The following is a 19,560-nucleotide window of genomic DNA, read 5'->3' on the forward strand; positions in this document are numbered from 1 at the left end:
CAAGAGTGAGAGGTTTTAGTATCTGTTTTGTTCCTTGATTTCGTGCCGGCACTTGGAACATGTCTGGCCAGTAGTAGGTGCTCTAGACATATCTGTTAGACCAATGAAGAAAAGTTTGGTGGGGTGGAAAAGCCCATCTTATCATCTCGATTAGACTGTGCTACATGAAAATTAACACATCATGAAACTGGTAGGCCGGGCACCAGAATTCCTCAAGGCCAGGTTTGCAGAAAAGATTTACGTAAAGAGTGTGTGTGGAATATATACTTGCAAGGCAGGGTCACTTCAGTGTCTTGGGACTCAAGGCAAAAGGTAGACTAATTTTCTCCATTCTCCCACAACTGACCTTCCATGCTCTCCTTCAGCTCTCCTTCCACAAAACGCATAGTTGCCCTTTCTGGCTGTTCATAGCAAAGTGCTTTTCCCAGCCCCCGTAGGCTGCCCTGGATGGAAAATGGCCTGGGTTCTCAGAGACTTAACACCCGGCCTTGTGAACATGAGCAAGATTATTCTCTCCGAGCAGCTCTTTTCACATGTGATACGCTTGGCAAGCTGCCCTGCTAAGTGTCAAGCCCTGAATGTTTTTGTTTTTGCCCTGGTGGTCCTGAGGAGTTACTGGCATACTTCTGGGGATCTGTTTTGTATCAAACTGTGGGCCGCTAGTGACATTGAGAAGAAGCAGGTAGAGACAGAGAGAGGGCTCTGGACTGCATCGCATTTAATTCTGATAGCAGACTCCCTGTCTGCCCTGGCTGCCTCAAAGCTTCCTTCGGTCTTTCTTTGGCTCCTTCACTTTGTGCTTCCCAGTATTACAGGGCAATCTTTTGTGTGCATGTTTTCCCCTTTTGCTCCCCAGAGAGGCTTGTCAAAACTCCTTATCTGCTGATGAATGAAAGGAATTTCTCCTGTGCGGGCGGGACCTGGTTAATGCAGCTCTGGCCAGCACGGGTAGGTCACTGAGTTAAGGAAGCTCCAAAAGGCAAAGTGCACTGAGAATATCAGAGTTGCTGTCGTGCCAGGAAGTGCCATCAGCAGGCGTTTTCCTCCAAGCAGAGGGACGGACAAGAAGGAGAGGTAAGGCTAAGGGAAGCAATCTTGGATTCATTTACTCTGATGGGGAGAGATAACGCACTGTACCAGTTGACATTGACTCTGGCATTCGTTTTGCACCGATATTTGAAAACATGTGTTTAGGGGCTTGAATATATTTTAGAGCTGAATCAGAATCAGCTCCGTTTCTTCTTCATACAGGACTTTTTGATTATTTGAACTAAGATTCATTTTCCTAATTTCCTCCAAACCTCAACCATCTGAAACCTTTTCCAATTACACAGAGCAAAAGAGATTAGGCTGCTATATCCATTAGCATAAACATTGTATGATGCCCAGTTACGTACCTCACACAAGGACTTGCAAGGAGTGATGACCCACTTAACACTCAGTGAATGATTTAATCAAGAAGTCAATGAATGGATCTTCCTTTTGCCAGAGAGCTCTAGTGTATATAGCACCACTGTCCATACAAACTCTTAAAAAGCTAACTGAGAGAGAAGAAGGAAGGGAGGAAAGAAGACAGGATGGAAGGAAGGAAGGAAGGAAGGAAGGAAGGAAGGAAGAAGGAAGGAAGGAAGGAAGGAAGGAAGGAAGGAAGGAAGGAAGGAAGGAAGGAAGGAGGGAGAGAGGGAGGGAGGGAATCCTTGTTACCCAGGGTTGGGCTGGGGATGGAGAAGGGAGATGTAAGTGCAAGGAAGATGTCGGTGATCATCGAGTGATTCTGCTGAGATGTTCATTATGTCTGTTACATTCTCATATTTAATTTACTAAGTACATACAAGTTAAAAGAATATACCCTTTTAAATCCACCACAGCCTGGGTGAAAGTCACTGGGAATGAACTAGGAGGGGCATAGGGCTTAAAGTCAAGAGGCCTGAGTTCAAATCCAGTTCCATTTCTTGCCCTCTGCAACCACCTTCCAAATACTAGATCATGCTGACCCTCCATAACCTCTGCAAAGTGGATCTAGAAATAACAGCCACCTTACTCAGCTATACAATTTGTTTTTAACTTTAAAGTTATTCAATCCAATCACCCACCTTCCAGAAGGATTTGTAGCATGCATATTCTTGATTCAAAAAAAGATTTATTTCTTTGAAAAATTAAGAAGAATGTTCAATAAATCAAACTTTTGGAAGATATCATCTTTACCAATTTTCATTTCGGGAAGCAGACAATTCCTTTCAAGAATTCTCCTTGTTCAGAAAGAGCTGCTTTTCTGAAGCAGACCATTTGCAGTCTCCTGTTGTGCTGTCTACCGAACAGAATGGAGGAAATATAATTGTATTTCTTGTATTACCTGGACAGCATAGTACTTGCATCATGCAATTAGGAATTTCATAAGAGGCATTCAAACAGATACCTTAGCTAAAAATAAATTCCATCTATTTCTGCTCATTGTGTTCAGAATTATGCCCTTTGGGGAAGGGGGTACAAAACTACTAAGGACTCTGGGCTCATGCTTCCTTTTATGGATCTCACCTTTAACTCTGATTCTGTGTCTACTGAAGGCTTTGGAAGTGCCTTTTACTTTGTCTCTGGACCTCCAAACTCAATTTCTGAGTAAATATTTTACTAAAGAAAAAAAAAAAACCTATTCTAAATTTCTAAGTTCTAAACTTAGCTGTAAATTACCAAGTTCTAAACCAAGTTTCTAAATTCCTTTTTTTCTCTTTCCTATCAAGGTCTCCCTGAAGCCCTGAAACTGGCCCAGTTCCTTTGGTTGCCATCGTCTGGGATGTCACAGACATCTGGGCTTGCATCTTTCTGCGTGACTACCCTAATCCAGTTTCCATTTAGCAGCTTCTTGTGCTTTTGCCATGTCCTCCCAACCAGGTCGCTTCATGTTGTGCTAAGTTGAATGTAGCTAGGATGCCAGAATCTGATCTTTCTGATCCAGTTTTGCATTGAATGTGCTGAGAGCCAGAGTGCTCCTTGAGACGTTGTTTGTGAAAAGTAGCCTATTTGGTGGTAAATAAGCCATTATCATTTGAGGTTACCAAAGAGGAAGACTTTGTTAGATTGATTGAGTCATAGTCATGTTTATGCTGAAACAGAACTCTTCCAACCATCTCATTTTACAGACAAGGAAACTGAACTCTAAAGAGAGGAAGAGTCCAGCAGAAGTTATAGACAGGAGTGATTTAAGTGCAAATTTGGGGCTTACAACACTAATTTGAGATAAAATAGGTTTGTGAGGTGTGTGTGTGTGTGTGTGTGTGTGTGTGTGTGTGTGTTTTCACATGGACATGAACAGAGGAGAAGAGAAAACTGGGAACCCATATGGCTGAGGGGGAAAGGAAGTGGAAAATCTTTGTGTGTGGGGTGAGGAGGAGGCGTAGGAGAGTAGAGGCAAGAAGTGTTCAAAAAGGAAATCCACCAGAAAAGAGTTAAGAAAGTAAGAAAGAAAGCTCAAATGTTTAATAGATTAAACCAGGGCAGGAAATGAACATACCGATTTTAGAAATCATGTCGGCAGAACACCTTAAAAAGCAAACCATGGAAGGATATTTCTAGAGATAAGGAAAAGAAAGATCTAGAGAAAAGCCCAGGCTGTTAAGCATGGCTTAAGACAATAATTTGAGTGAAATCTTGGAAATGGTTGCTCTTTCCTTAAGCGAATTAGAGGCATCAGAGACACAGCTTAACTTGGTGCAGAAATAGTGTGGAATTGGCTGTAACCAGACTCTAAACCAGGCGGAGCTGTGTGTGTTTTGTTGACCTGTATCGTGTGAAACCCAAACTTCCACATTCCCAAGTTAAGGTAAATCTTGCAGCCGCAGTGACTGGCTGAGTAGGAGATTTTGATGACCATACTTTCTTGCAAAGACTGTGCTTTTCACTCTTTTGAACTGTTGACGTCAATGGTAGCATTTATTACTGTGAGTTTAGTCGATAGCAAATTTGACAGCAATAAAGAAGGACTGCTAATCACCTGAGTATTTACCGCAAGTGAAAACATGATCTACAGGGACCCCTGGGTGGCTCAGTGGTTGAGCGTCTGCCTTGGGCCCAGGGCGTGATCCCCGGGCCCTGGGATGGAATCCCACGTCGGGCTCCCTGCAGGGAGCCTGCTCTCCCTCTGCCTGTGTCTCTGCCTCTCTCTGTGTGTCTCTCAGGAATGAATGAATGAATGAATGAATGAATGAATGAATAAATAAATAAATAAATAAATAAATAAATAAATAAATAAAATCTTTAAAAGAAAACGTTATCTACAATAGGTAGACTAAATTTACTTTCAAATAATACCAGAAGCAAATGACTATGGTAACTTCTGGGTCACACTGACAATGATGATGTCTGGCCTGCTTCACTGGAGTGGAGATGTGTACTTTGATGGAAATAACATACAGGAAATAGTTATGCTCCTTATTACCTGTGAGGGTCCTAGATCTTATAAAATCTCACAAGTAGAACACGTGAAGACACATATGTTTATTATCGTGCAAACATTCAATAACCATTTATGGAGTCTCCTATATATCTTATAGGGAACTAGAGAGTATCTAAACATAATGGAGTAAAACTGAATGAGTTCATAGTCTTTAGTATGCTTTGTGGATTTTAGCTTTAGGTACCAAACTGTAGTTGCTTAGAATGCAAAGCAAACTTGCCCTCCACCTCAACACGACAGCATTGGGGATTTTTAGATAAAGCAGATTGCCTTGTAGGTAAGGTTACTGATTTAGTCCTCAGACGTCATTTATTAACAAACAAACAAAAATAGAAATGAAGAATCCAATAAGATCATATATCTACGAATTATGGTCATAAGCAATTTTTATAAAGAAAAATTTCATCCATAATAACTATGTTAAAGTCTCTACACAACAAAGTCAGCAAAACAAGGGGAAAAGAGAGGCCAGAGATACGAAGATGAATTATTCAAATTTACCAAGTGTCACTCAAGCTGTTCTGTTTTGAAGATTCACTCATTAATGTATTCATTTAGTTAATCTTATTAAATATCTGCAAGGTGTTTAGCAGTATAAAATAGTAGGACAATGTGTTTAGCCTCAAAAGAGCTAAAAATCTGGCAGCAAAAACTGTCTCCACATAAACATCTACGGTCTGATGCATGTTGCAATCAGATCATAATCAACATAGAGAAGCAGGAAGAAGGGAAAGAGCCACCTTATAAAGGAGGTGATAGGTAAGCTAGGACTCAACAGATGAGTAGAATATTTGCAAATCAACCCAGAAAGGACATTCCAGACAGAGATAATAGTGTATGCAAACTCATAAAGCTACGGTAGTTTCATATATATATACATATATATACACAATATAATAGAAATGCCATTAAAAGTTAGTGGAGAATAACGAGACTATTAAATAAATGCTGGTGAGAAATGAAAGATCTCTGTCAAAAAAAATAAAATTTAACCTCTACCACTATACACAAACAAAAACATAAAAAGTTTAGAAGAAAGTATTTAAAAATACACGTATCACCTTGAGATATAGTAAATAAGAAACAAAAGACGCCATAAACAAGGTAAATGGACATGCCACAACACTGGGAGAGGAGTTTTGCGGAGTATATAACAAAACAAATTATTATCCCGAAATGTTAAAGATACTTAACAAAATGAGACCACACACACAAAGCTCAATAGAAAAATAGGCAGAGGATAAGGGGTAATTCACAGAAAAGGGAAAAATAATGGTCCTTTAAACATCTGAAAGGTTGCCTAGCTTCCCTCATAATTTGGGGAAACCACAATTAGATATAATTCCAGACTTAGTCTGGCAAAATCTAAAATGTTTGATAATAGCAGATGTGAGCAAGAATATAGAATAGTGGAACTCTCATATACTGTCATGGAATTAAAAATTGTTTGGGGAACAATCTGGTAATATCCAGCAAAATTGAAGACGTGTATCTCCTTTACCTCATCAACTTCATCCCTAAATACATAGCACAGGAACTCTAGTAGATGTAACCAGAGACATGTGTAAACAACACAGATTATAGCATTTTTGGTTAAAGTAGAAAGCTAAAACAAAAAGAAAAAATGTCTGTTAACAACAGAAAGAATATGCCATTAGAAATTAGTAAACTAGACCTACGAGTATCAATGAATAAACCTTAAAAATATAATAGTGACCAAAAATTAAGTTTCAGGTTGGTAATACCATACGTGAGATGTGGAAAGATGCAAAACAATATTATTTTCTCTGAGGAGCAAAAATACAAAGAAGATGCATGGCTGAAAATAACAATGCCAAATTCACAGTCATGGTAGTTCTGTGACATTGTCTTTTCTTCAAAAGAAGAGGAAAAATCTGAATTAAGATAGGTACCTATATTTGGTAGATGGTCCTCCACGATTTTCTGTGTGTTCTACATGCTATGCATCATGGAATCCAGGTTCTTGGTTATTCATATGAATCTCAGGAATCATCCAAATGGAATGTTTTTCAAAGACTCTGATACTTGCCGCAGTGCTATACCCGGTAGAGAACATAGAGGCCACACGTCTTGGAGACGGGTGATTCTTCTAACGGTGAGGGTGGCCATCGGCATACTTCCTTACTTAATGCTTACTGTTTCTAGAATCTTATTTGCAAACATGGGTCTGATAATTTAACAAGATAGGAAATCCTCAGCAGTTAGGCATGGGTTGGTGCTTATTGTAATTTATGAATATATAAATTCCGAAACTCCGTAATCAACAATTGCTCCCCGACCAGAAAGTTTCCCTAGTTGAGCAAAGCATGGAATAAAGCAACACAAACTTTCTTATATTTGTTTTTTTTTCATTTGTTTTTGTTTTCGACAGTCTCTTCAGACATGTAAGCAGGGCTCGGCAGGGACAGCTCATGTCTGCTCCCCTTGCTGTGGCAGGACATCTCCAAGGCTGGAAGCTGGAATCTTCTGAAGACTTACTTACTCACTCACTTACTCTCTAGTGAATGCTGCTGGCTAATTGGCTGAGTCCTTAGCTTGGGTTGTCAGTCGAAAGACTTCCTCACAGCATGGTAGCTGTATTAAGTTTTCTGTCACTGCTTCAACAAATTAAAACAAACTTGGTGGTTAACACAACACAAATGTATTGTCTTGTAGTTCTATAAGCCAAAGGTCCAATAGAGAACTCACTGGACTAAAATCAAGGTGTTTCAGGGTGGCATGTCTCTCCAGACACTCTAAGGGCGAATCCATTTCCTTTTCCCATTTGTAGAGACTGCCTATATCCATGTGCTCCTGACCCCCTTCCTTCACCTTCAAAACCGGCGACCTTGCCTCTCTCTGTGGCTTTCTTCCCCTAATTAACATGCTTCTGCCTCTCCATGATCATTCTATCATCACTGCTCCTTCTGATTCTGAACTTTCTGTCCCTTCTACTTTTAAGGAACATTGCGATTACATCTGAGATAGTCTCATCTGCAAACTTTTTATTTAATCACATGTACCAAGCCCCTTTTGCTATGCAGAGTACCGTATTCACAGGTTCTAGGGACTAGGGCACGGACATTTTTGAGGAGCCATCACTCTGGGTCCTACAGTAGCTGAATGCCAATGATGAACATGAGCAAGCCACGTGGGTGCTGTAGTGCCCTTCCTGACTTAGCCCCCGAAAGACACGTCACATCCCTTCCCCTGCATTGCTACTTGCCATGGCAGTCATAATGCTCACACAGTTTCAAGAGGAGGGGAAAATAGGCTCCATCTCCTGGTGATGGAGTTCAAGGTTCTAGAAGAGGGGTTTGGAACAGAAATACTACCCTGACCATTTTTGCAAACTGCAACCTTCCACAAATAACATAATAGATGAAAACACCATCTCTCATATCCAAATGCCTGTGGTAAAATCCTGGCTCTTCTACTCAGTGACAATAGCAGTGTGTCCTTGAGAAAATCAGCCTGGCCAATGCCAAATTTCTCCATCTCTAAAATGAGCATAACCGTTGTACAATCCCAAAGAATAGCAGTAGAGATGAAATAAGATAACCTAGAGAGGATACCTACCACGGTGCCTGGCTCAGAGTAAGACCTCCATAGCTGTTACTATCACCAGCTATATACACTTAAGAAAGTATCTCAGTATCTTCATACATAAAAGTGATGAGATTGCTTACTTTATAAGATTGTTGTGAAGATTAAGAGGGTTTAGGTATAGCATTCAAGAAATATTACACACAAATAATCATAATTAAATACATTTATACTTAGAATTACATATATAATTATATATATAATTTTAATAATTAAATACGATGGACTATAACTAATCACTCCCCCAATGAAGCAATATCATACCACATTAAAAAAAAAAAGAGGTGGAATCATAACTATGAGACTGTATATGCAGAGCTATGGAGAACTTCAAAATTATTAGTTACATTTAAGTGTTTAATTAGGTTTTTCAAATATATACCACAATAAAAACGATCAACCCCAAGAGTATGGTGAACGTGGGCACTGATACATCATTGATGACACCGGGGTCTGCTGGAGATGGTCTGAAGAGCAATACTGATAAAGAAATGGAGTCCTGAGGAAGGAGGAGCGGTGGGCTCTGGGAGGCTTTGATGAGCGCTAATCCAGTCCAGGCTGGAAAGGACTCAGAGAGCCATATCTGTTGCGAGCTCACTGAAGCCAGCCAAGACTGCTTGGAGCACTGCCTTAATCACACTCTGATTAGAATGGCACTGCCTAGAAACAGACTCCAAATTAAGTCATTTTTGTCTTCAGCAAGTCCTATTACTACTGCTGTCTAGGATGTTGATAAGTGCATACAATGAAAGTTACGCTGTTTTTTAAAATTTCTAAAATGCCTTGTCTTTCTTGTCCTAGTAAAGTAGAAAGTTCTTTAAAAAAAAAAAAATTGTATACGTTGGATAAGACTTAACAAAGGCACACAGCTCTTCCAAGACTCTCCAGGATCAGGACACTGTGATGAAACAAATTCATGTTCTATCAGGGTCTGTTTCATGGACACATGATAAGTGCAATCACATATGACCTTGGGTTCAGCAAGGCCTGAGGTTTCTTGCTCTACAGTCCCTGTTTTGGAATTATTAATACTTTTAATCTTTGAATTTGTGTTTTGTCAGTGAAGTGTGGTGGGACAATAGAGCATAAGGAGGTGGGGCTTGGAGCTCCAGCTAACATGTGATGAAGCCCCCTGCTGCCATCCTACCCCCTTGGTATGGGTTTGTGGCAACCAATTCCCACCTTCTGGGCCCTATGAGCCCACCACACTTCCCACCTCCTTCCCTATGAGCCCACCACTACCATCCTCCACCAGGAGCAGAGTCGGATCAGCAAGAGAAGATCCACACTCTGTCATTGCCCTCTAGCCCTTGTGGGGCCTGGGCATGAACATGGAGAGGTCTGGGGTTGCGTATGCCTGTACCCCATAGTATGTCAGGGCTGGGTATCATGGTTGCTGCCCTAACCTAGGATTACCACTTTATGAGGCATTTAATGGGTGGCTTTTTGCAGGGTGGGGTGGGGAGGAAGCTTTTAACCACTCCTGATCAAGGTTCCTAGCATCCCGCTCATAGAGGCTGGAATCCCTGAGTTATCTGTCCATGTGGCTTGGGTGGCCACCACACAAAAAGGAGATTAAAAAAATAGTCTAGTGGCTTAGACTGAGCCCTCGGTTTCCTTTGAGGGTCTGCACTGACCCCATGTATATCACCCACCAAAGGCAGTGCAACATTAAAAAGTTAATGAAAAACATTAAAAGGTCAAGAAAGAGATCTCAGAAGAAAGGAAAAAGGTGACATTTTTGCACTTACAGCAACACATGTTTCCTTAATTTTAAGCAAGGAGCCCCCAAATTTTATTTTGCATTGGGTCTTGCGAATTATTTATCCAGCCCAGTGAAATAATCTTACTAGATTGTTGAAGTTTCTTTCTTTCTTTTGACTCTAAACACAAATGGAAGAGAAGGAAAACGCAGTGTAGGGGACTTGCTATCTGTACCATCGAGGAGGCGATTTCGCTAGTTGGAATGTAACAGTTCCTAAAGCAAATCAAATATGGCTTCAATACTGATCTCCAAAAGCTCTCTCAAAATAGTCTTTTCAATGGATGCTGGCGGGCAGTCTTCAATTAAATTTCCATTCTGACTCATTTCTGTGGTTGGCTCTTGGCACTTTTTTAACTGAAAGCAGACCTGTAATTGGTTAAAACTGCATAATGATTTTATGGATTTTTAAGAGTGCTGCTTGCTTTTGACTGTTTCTTTTTCTTTTTTCTTTGTCGTAGTTTTTATTTATCTTGTTACAGCAGTGAGCATGGTAGAGCCCATCTCACATGTAGGTGAACCAGTTAAATTTGAAGGACTCCAAAAAGTACCCAGGATCTGCCCCCAAATATTTTACTGTCCTTCCATGAAGGACTTGGCTCGTTTGGAAGAGTTGTTCCTTGTTAGCACGAACAGCCTCTTCCTTTAAGCTCCAAAGGACAGAGTACCCCACAAGGTGACTGGCTATAGGATTTCATATCGCAACCTACAATCCAGCTGGATAACAGTTAAATTCCCCCCAAAGGAATTTTGTCCTAGATGCCTTTCTTTTCTGTTTGATATTGGATTCCCACATATCAATAAACATCATAGGATGTTAAATAAAATTCCTTCCACTTGTATTTTGGGTTCTTAAAAAATCTTAGCAAGATTTGCTTATTAAACTACCTGCATTCTTTTTCTTCTTCATTTCTTCACTTTTGTTAGCCGCATGCTTCAGTGAAGGGGTTACAAAGGAGTCATACATTTGAACTAAACGTGTTAGCAACTTTTTTTTATTAAACTGCAAATTTTATTTTCAATACCTGGTAGGTGGTTACAATGAAAATGTTAGCAAGTTGAAGAATGGGGAAGGGAGGCAAAACTGGCAGGATTTGCTAATAGATTACGCGTGAGGGGTGGGAAAACAGCGTCTGTAAGGAAGACTCATCGGTGTTAAGTCTCATCAGCTGAGTTGATGACAGTGCCATTTACTCAGGTGGAGAAAACTGGTAGAAGGACTAGTTTGGTCTAGGTGTAAATCAAGGGTTCCTTTTTGGACTTGATGAGATGACTATTAATATCTAAGTGGATTAGTTAAGGATGCAATTAGGTACTAAAGCCTGGATCATAATGGAAATGTCACATCGGATACGTAAAGGTGGGAGCTAATATCCTTCTGAGTTTTATGTAAAGTCAGGAGGGCTGAGGAGGTCACCAGGGACAGACTGCTTTAGAAACACACAGTGGGTGTGGGCCTATGCCCGAGGCATCTCAACACTCACAGAAGAGCCAGCAAAAAATGACTGTGAGAAGTTATTAGAGAGGTGAGATGACTGAGGGATCACCTAAGTCAATAGGACAGGGAGTCTCAACGAGGATTTGGTCACAACTGTGTCAAATCTGAAGAGTCAAAAAAGAAGAGGGAAGAAAAAGAACCGTGGCAGAAAATCTATGGCAGTCAGTTCTGACCCTTACAGCAAACAGTTTAGTGAAATGGTAGAAAAGAAACTTAAGTGGAAAGGTTGAGGAAAAAAAAAGAATATACGCAACACTTTCAAAAATTGTTCTGTACAGGAAACCAAAAAGTGAGTGCTAACTGAAGTTCAAGTCAAGGTGCTTTAGTCTATTATACATATTATGAATAAAGGTAGTTGTTATGGACTCACTTGTGCCCCCTACTTCCCCCTGCAAATTCATATGCTGAAACCCTAACCCCCAGCAGGACTGGATTTAGAGAAAAGACCTTGAAGGAGGTCATTAAGGTTAAATGAGGACAAAAGGGTGAGGTCGTAGTCCTAAAGGACTGCTATCTTTTTAAGAAAAGGGAGAGACAGCAGAGATCTCTCTTTCCACATATGCACAGGGGAAAGGCCAAGTGAGGACACAGCGAGAAGGCAGCTGTCTACAAGCCAGGAAGAGGGGACTCACTGCAAATCAACACCGATGGCACCTTCATCTTGCACTTCCAGCCCCCAGAACCGTGAGAAAACAAACGCCTGTTGTTTATGCCATTCAGTCTGTGGTATCTTGTTATAACGGCTCAAGCTATATAGTAGCTTAAACGGTGCGCCTACAAAGCCTTGTACAAATTTAAAAATAATAATAATAATGGTTTCGTATTAGCAAAATAGCTCTCTGTTGATCTAGATCTCAATTCTATATTCTTTTCCAGTTTCAACAACTCATCCTCTAGATAACCCTCTATTTCAGCAAATGTACCAAAATTTAATCATTTGTTCGGGACAAGAATTTCAGAGCCATCCTTGGTTGCTCTTTCTCTTATATGCCACACCAAGTCCATGTAAAAAAATCACATTGGCTCTACCTTCAAAATATATCTCAAATATGACCATTTCTCTTCTCCTTCTCTTCTGCCCCCTTAGTTTAACTGCTGTTGCCCATCGCTATGAGTCTCCTGGGCAGTCATCCATATGCTACGTACATTCCTCTGCAGTCTGTTCTCCTGTAGCAGCCCTGATATCCCATCTACAGTATAAACAAAGTCTTGCCTTACCTCTGCCCTCAACATTCGGATGGTGTTCTTTCTCACAGAACAAAATCTAAAGTTCCTCCCATAATCACAAGGCTGCCATGATCTGTCCCCTTGGCTACCTTTCTGCATCACAGAACTATTTCTAGATAAAAACCAACCTGCAAAGTCAGTGATTTAAAACAATACTTATTATCCCTTAGGTGTCTGTAGCTTGGCTAAGGGTTGGCTGATCCGGGCTGGCCTCGGCTACAGTGGCTTGGCTGGGTGGCTCTGCCTCTGGAGGGAGAAGGCTAGCCTGAGCTCTTCTCAAAGCAATAGCAGATGTGTGAGAGAGCAAACAGAAACAGGCAAGTTCTCTTAACCCTTAGACTCAGAACTGGAACTTTATTCTAATGACCGAATGTCACGTGGCTAAATCCAAAGTCAAGGCTCCCCTTGAGAGGAAACCTACAATAGCACGTGGCAAAGGATGTATATACAGAGAGGAATAGAGACTGACCAGCAATGAAGTCTATTACACACTCTGATCCATTTTCCTAAAGTCCTTTCTTTTGTGCACTTGACCTGAAGGCTCACATTTGTCAATCAAGCTACCATCCCAAGGCCTTGGAACTCGTGTTTCCTCCTGCTTGTCTTTCTCTAGATTATTACTTGGCTTTTGTTCATTCATTCAGTTGTCTGCTAAAATACCAGATCCTCAAAAATTCCCATGACAGGCCCATGCATTTGCTTTTAATCTATGACTGCTTACACATGACAATGGTAGAATTGAGTAGTTGTGTCAGAACCTATGTCAGAAACCTTGAAATATTTGCTTTTTGGCTCTTTCCAGAACAAATTTGCCGACCCCTAACTCTATCCTATGATCTTTCTTTATTTTTCTTCTTGATGGTTATCTTTTGACATTACATTATACTTATTTGTTTATCTGTTTGTGATTGAGGTCCTTTGCTAGAATCTAAGTTTCTCTAGAGAAGATTTTTTGTCATATTTATTGCAGTGTTACTAGCCCTAATGATGTGCCAGGGGCTCTGAATTACATTCTAGTCCCCTTTAAATCTTTGCCTAAATGGCACTTTTCCAGTGAGGTCTCCCCTGACAACCACGGGGCTTCTAGGCCCTCTTCTCTGCCTTATGCATTTTCTTTATTTTATAGAACTTATGGCCTTCTTACATAATACCTAACTTTCTCTATGACTTTGCTGCTAATGTCTGACTCTGACATGAGAATGTAAACAACTTTATGTGAGATGTTTATTTGGCCTGGCATATCAGAAGTACTCAATATTTGTTGAATGATTGAGCAAAAGAAGATAATTTCTTAGGAATGGAATTAAAATTGTTTAATTTCAGAGAATAAAATAAATAATAGGAGGAAATAACACTATTCAGTGTTTAGGGGAATCCTTGAGAAATGTCTCTAGAGGACACTCAAGTCCTCTAACACCCCAGGCACTGAGATTTCTTTCACAGAACAGATGAACCTAATAGCTTACGGATAGGGCATGTCTGAGTTAGGAAGACCTTTTCTGAAAGGCATGCTGCCCATTGACATCGAGGGAGAATGAAAAAATAAGCAAATACTCTACTGATGGCCCCTCTATTCGGATGTCCTGCTTACTAGCTCTTCTCAATATGCATATTTCAATAAAGAAGGAGGAACTTTCCTTTGTACCCCAAGTAAGGTAAAAGGAAATTCTAATTGGATTTCACTCAAACTTTATGTTGCCAGGGGAATAACAACAACAACAAAAAAAAACAAAATATCAGAATGCTCTCCTTCCCTCGCTAGAATGTTAGAGGGGGTCATGAAAGGAGCTTTCCTGCATCTTTTGTTGTCTCGCTCCTCATTCTCAGAATGAGCAAAACCAACTGTTGAGTCAGGACCATTAGGAAAATAAAGATTATTACTTTCAGGAGGCTGGGTGTCATTCAGATGATACCCAGATGTATCCAGAAGAGTTGGGCCAAGGGATGCTTTTCATTCATCTGTGAAGCCTGCCGCAGGGGCTTTTCCAGGAGCAGCTGCTCAAGGTCTGGATGCTCAGTGGCTTCTGTCCACTTCCCAAAGGGGAGAGGAGGAGGAGACATAAAGGCTCGGGTCACACGCTCTAGTGGAACAAGTATCCATTGGGTGGGGAATTTGCCGAGAGTAGTTTTTATCATGACCCGTTACAGCAGATGCATCCAGTGCACCTACCAGTGGGAGGTGCAGCAGACTGACTTCTAAATGCCCCTATTTGACCTTCTTTGCCTCAAGGCTTTCTCATGCTGTAGGAACCTGCTTGGCCACCAGCACAGACCAGAATTTCAAGAGAATAAATCCCCAGGAGTAGACCTTAAACAACGACCTGCAGTAGCTGGTGCGTAAATACCCCAGCTTCCTCACCCTCTAGGGAGTTAAGGCTGGAATGTGTGTTTCACATGGAACCTCAGAGTTTTCCTAGTGAGACGGAGCAGCAGTCACGTGCTATGATGTGACTTTTATCGGCTGCCTCCGCTGTCTTCCTTCCCCTACGCCCACCCACACTGGTGGTTTCTTCCACCTCCCCAATAAACTACTTGTTCTCAAGTCATTGTGTCAAGGTCTGCTGCTTCTAGGGAAACCCAAACACAGAGATATGCCTATCCAAGTCATACTTTTCTTTAATTCCCTAGCTTAACTTATATGTGCATGATGATTTTATTTTTGTTTCAAAAGTGCAAGAAAAGATGCTCACCTTGCAAAACCATACATTCTTCTTAGTAGATTGAACCCTTTGGGAATACTTGGCATTGACCTTTCTAATAATAGTAACTTTCTTACTCTTAGTTATCAGTGCACATGTTATTGCAACCTAAAAATATAAACGGAATATCCCTACGTATGTTAACATTTAATTTGTTAATATAATATTTTTAGACCTGATAGTCCTTTTATGAAACTCAAGCCCTTTATTCTATACAGGAAAACTCATTAGGTGGTATGAGGTTTAAGCAGTGATTTTAGCTAAGATCCCACTGCTAATTGGCTTCCCAGATGAAACCACAAGTTAAATCCAGATATTACTTAAAATTAATATTATTTAATGTCTAGTGAATGCTCTATATTCATCCCATATTCTAGGCTTTCCCAGTTGTACATGTTCTGCCTATTTGGTAAAGTGTATTTTCTGGATGGTTTGATTTCTTTGGTCTTGGTTCTCCTTCTTATAAACAGGAGGGTGCTAGCTTCTTAACACAGAACATGATTTCTGTGTCTCCCTGAATACCCAGGGTTGTTCCGTTCGAGGAAGAGGAGCTGTCCTTACTTTCTCTCTGTGCCAATTTCTGCAGCCACCAGCTGTGGAAACAGCCATTCTCATGTTGTAGCAGAACTAATGATCTGCCTCCTGGGACTCACAAGAGCCTCCTCTTGCCACCCTGGATAAGTGCATGTGGCTGGTGTGCTCTACGCCTGCATCAGACTCAGTTCCTGCAGGTCTGCACTGACACTCAAGCCTACCTGCCCCATGGATGTTGAGTCCGTGGCAGCTCTCACCTATCAGTATGGGTGTGCCCTTGGCTGTGATCAGAAAGCTCAAGCAGCTGCTGCTGTGGCCTCATCTTGTCACACCCCATGTTGCCTTAGCCTCCTGCAGGGGCCGGGTTTGGGCTTCATTCAGCAAAGCTCCATCATCATCACGTCTGGCCTCCTCAGGAGCCTCAGGCTGTACTACGGGCTGACCTCACTGAGCTAGTGAGATTCTGGTTTCCCAGAGGACTGGTTAACACGATCCCAAAGAATCACCATCACAGGTTTGAATTAAAATAGTTTTTTGGTTGACAGTGCTTTGAACAAGGACATACAGCACCAGCATTTTGCCCCCATTCTAGAGACTGGACATCAAAATAGGGAAAGCTTAATGACTTTCCCAGAATTACTTATTGTACCATGAGTAGCTGTGAAAAACACAAAAGCTAGTGTCTCAATTTCGTCTCATCTTGACTTTTTTACTGCCCTGTGTCCCTTTTTGTTTGCTTTTCCCCTGGGTTTATCTGTAGGGAGATGTATAATGGTTAATTTCTTCCTAAAGAATAATTCATCCAGGGTAGTAGATGCTGCATACATCTGCGAGGCTCTTAAGTATTTCATGCATTATGTGGCCCAAATGGCTACATTAGGAAAAAAAAAATCCCAATTAGTGAAATTTAAATGTGGAATTTCTTTGAATTGCAATTCTCCTTTCATATGTTACAACATCCTGGTCAATGGCACCAAAAAGCAAAAGGTTTCTCTTATTGCTATATATTTTTATTTCCCTCCAAATATCAATGCCACATCAACTGTTAATCTGAAAAACCTCATTTAATGTCAGCTTGCTCACAGTTATGAAAATTCAGGTAATGTATTCCTGTTACTAATTGTATTTGAGAAAGTGTTATTAATTTCATATATCAAGTTCGTAGTGGCCATCTGTTCCCTCCGAACTGCTGCGTCTCCCTCCATCTGCCCTGTTTTTCTTCTGCTAATCGGGTGGCAAGGGCTCAGATGATCGGGAAGTTTCTCTCTGACTTTTGATTTGTCACTCATCATCAAGCCAGCTGTGCATTTGTAACAGACTCCTCCGACGGGTGGTGGTGAATTTAAATCTGTCTGGTTTTCTTTTTTTTTTTTTTAAATAAAACTTTTTTGTCAAAAAATGTTTAAAGGAAGCCAGATTGTATTTTCTACACTGTAAAATGTGCTTTGCTGCCACTAATTTGGCTGCATCTGCACTCTCATGAATATAGATGAAGGTGCATGGCCAGGATATTATTAGGGACTGCGGCGAGCAGGGAAGAATTTTAAATGCGGCAAGATACCATAGTTTAGATTTCTGAGAACATTAGGACAAACTCGCATGAAACTGCTGACATTTGCTAGCTTTAAGTTCAAGAAGAGTTTTTGAATCTTAACCGCAAAGATTCTTCTTTGAATATTTTTGCTTGTGTGTGGTTGGATGGGGAAAAGAGATTATGGGAAGGATTCTGGGAGAATACGATTAAATCAAAAAGATTTTCAGTTCAAATTTCTTCACCTTGCCTCCAGTAAATCATGGGCTAGAGTCAGTGTGCAAATGACACATTTGAGTCCATCTCCTAGGTGAGCAAGCTGGGCAGGACATTAGCTCGCATCATAGCTTTCAAGTAACTTGGAAACCCTGTGGGCTAAGCTATGAAGCTTACAGACCTGGGCACCTGAAGATGAACCTAGGATACCAATTATCTATTGTTCCTGATTTGTTTGTTGTATGCTTTTGTGCTAACAACAGCCTATACATAATAAATGTTGATGGAAATACCATTCATCTCCTCTGAAAAGCATTTTTCCCAAAGTCCAATAGACAACAGCCACGCTCAGATGTTAATAATGATTAAACAAGATTTATTTTGCCTTTAAATTGATTCAGTACAGGGGCATCTGGGGGGCTCAGTGATTGAGCATCTACCTTTGGCTCAGGTCATGATCCCGGGGTCCTGGGATCGAGTCCCACATCAGGCTCCCTCGCATGGAGCCCACTTCTCCCTCTGCCTGTGTCTCTGTCTCTCTCTCTCTGTTTCTCATGAATAAATAAATAAAATCTTAAAAAATAAATTTAAAAAATAAAATAAAGTAAAATAAAATGATTCGGTATAACTAGATATGAGAAAATGTTCAACTCATGTTCAGTAAACATGCACTGATAGTGTTCTTTTAGGAACAGAGAAGAAATAAAAATAATGGGAAAATATCTGTCCTCAAGAAACTTACAATCTATTAACTATATAGTATGAGAAGGTACTCGATTATGATTCCAGTGGTAGCTATTAATAAATAGTGAAGCAACAACTCTTGGATAAAAACATGTACAAATCTTCATAAGAATACATATTTTGCATTGCATTACATCTAAAACAAAGACTTCGAATCTCTATTATAAGTCTAATCAGTTCATATATTTTTTTTACATTAAAAAGTGAAACTTGGGGCAGGGTGGGTGGCTTAGTTTAGCGCCACCTTCAGCCCAGGGTGTGATCCTGGAGACCTGGGATCGAGTCCCACCTCGGGCTCCCTGCATGGAGCCTGCTTCTCCCTCTGCCTGTGTCTCTGCCTCTCCCTCTCTCTCTCTCTCATGAATAAATAATATCTTTTAAAAATAAATAAATAAATAAATAAATAAATAAATAAATAAATAAATAGTGAAACTTTTCTTGAGTTCTCCCCCCTTCATAATCATAGCACTTTAACATCGAAAAAGACTGTCAGTCATTCTTGCTTTATAAATAAAGGAACCTGTTCAAAATGGTAAACAAAACAAAACAAAACTTGGAATGTACATTTCAAAGTACAAAAAGTCTATGTCACAATACCTGTTATGGGTTAATTGTGTCCCCTAAAAAGATCTGCTGAAGTCTTAATCCCCATACCTGTGAATGCAATTTTATTTGAAAAGAGAATAGTTACCCACGGGGACACATTACAAGACGTCCCCATGGATGCCTGAAAACACAGATATTACTGAACATTATATATGCTGGTTTCTTTCCTGTACACAGATACATATGATCAAATTTAATTTTGAAAATGAGGCAAAGTAAGAGATTAATAACAATAACTAATAATAAAATTGAATAATTATAACAATACACTGCAATAAAAGTTATGCGAATGTGGTCTCTCCCTCTCTCAAAATATGTTATTCTATTGCTCTTATCCTTTCTCTTTGGATGCCGTGAGAGGATAAAATGCCCACTGATGTGATGAAGTGACATGAATGATGTAGGGACCTCGACACAGTGTTAGGCTACTATTATTGACCTTCTGACACTTCGTCAGAAGGAGGATGATGATGGGCTTTCAAACTTTGGTTGATCAATGGAAACTGTGGAAAGTGAAACCGTGGACAGTGGCTACTGTAGGGTCTTTGCAGATGTAATCAAGTTAAAATGAGGTCCTACTGGATTAGGGTGGTCCTAATCCCATATATGTGGTATCCTTAGAAGAAGAGAAGAGACACAGAAGAGACTCACAGAAAGAACACCGCATGACAACGGAGTCAGAAATGA

General features: G+C 40.4%; 1 long non-coding RNA gene across 1 annotated transcript; it reads left to right on the top strand.

Annotated features, from left to right (window-relative positions):
- The first annotated feature begins 720 nt into the window (after positions 1–720).
- Positions 721–7,111, top strand: LOC140619929 (uncharacterized). Its single transcript, XR_012019692.1, has 3 exons — positions 721–1,074; positions 2,739–2,889; positions 6,843–7,111. It is a non-coding gene; the product is annotated as an uncharacterized lncRNA (long non-coding RNA).
- Positions 7,112–19,560: the final 12,449 nt, after the last annotated feature.

The sequence above is a fragment of the Canis lupus genome, chromosome 28 (assembly GCF_048164855.1).
Source record: "Canis lupus baileyi chromosome 28, mCanLup2.hap1, whole genome shotgun sequence".
Taxonomy (NCBI): domain Eukaryota; kingdom Metazoa; phylum Chordata; class Mammalia; order Carnivora; family Canidae; genus Canis; species Canis lupus.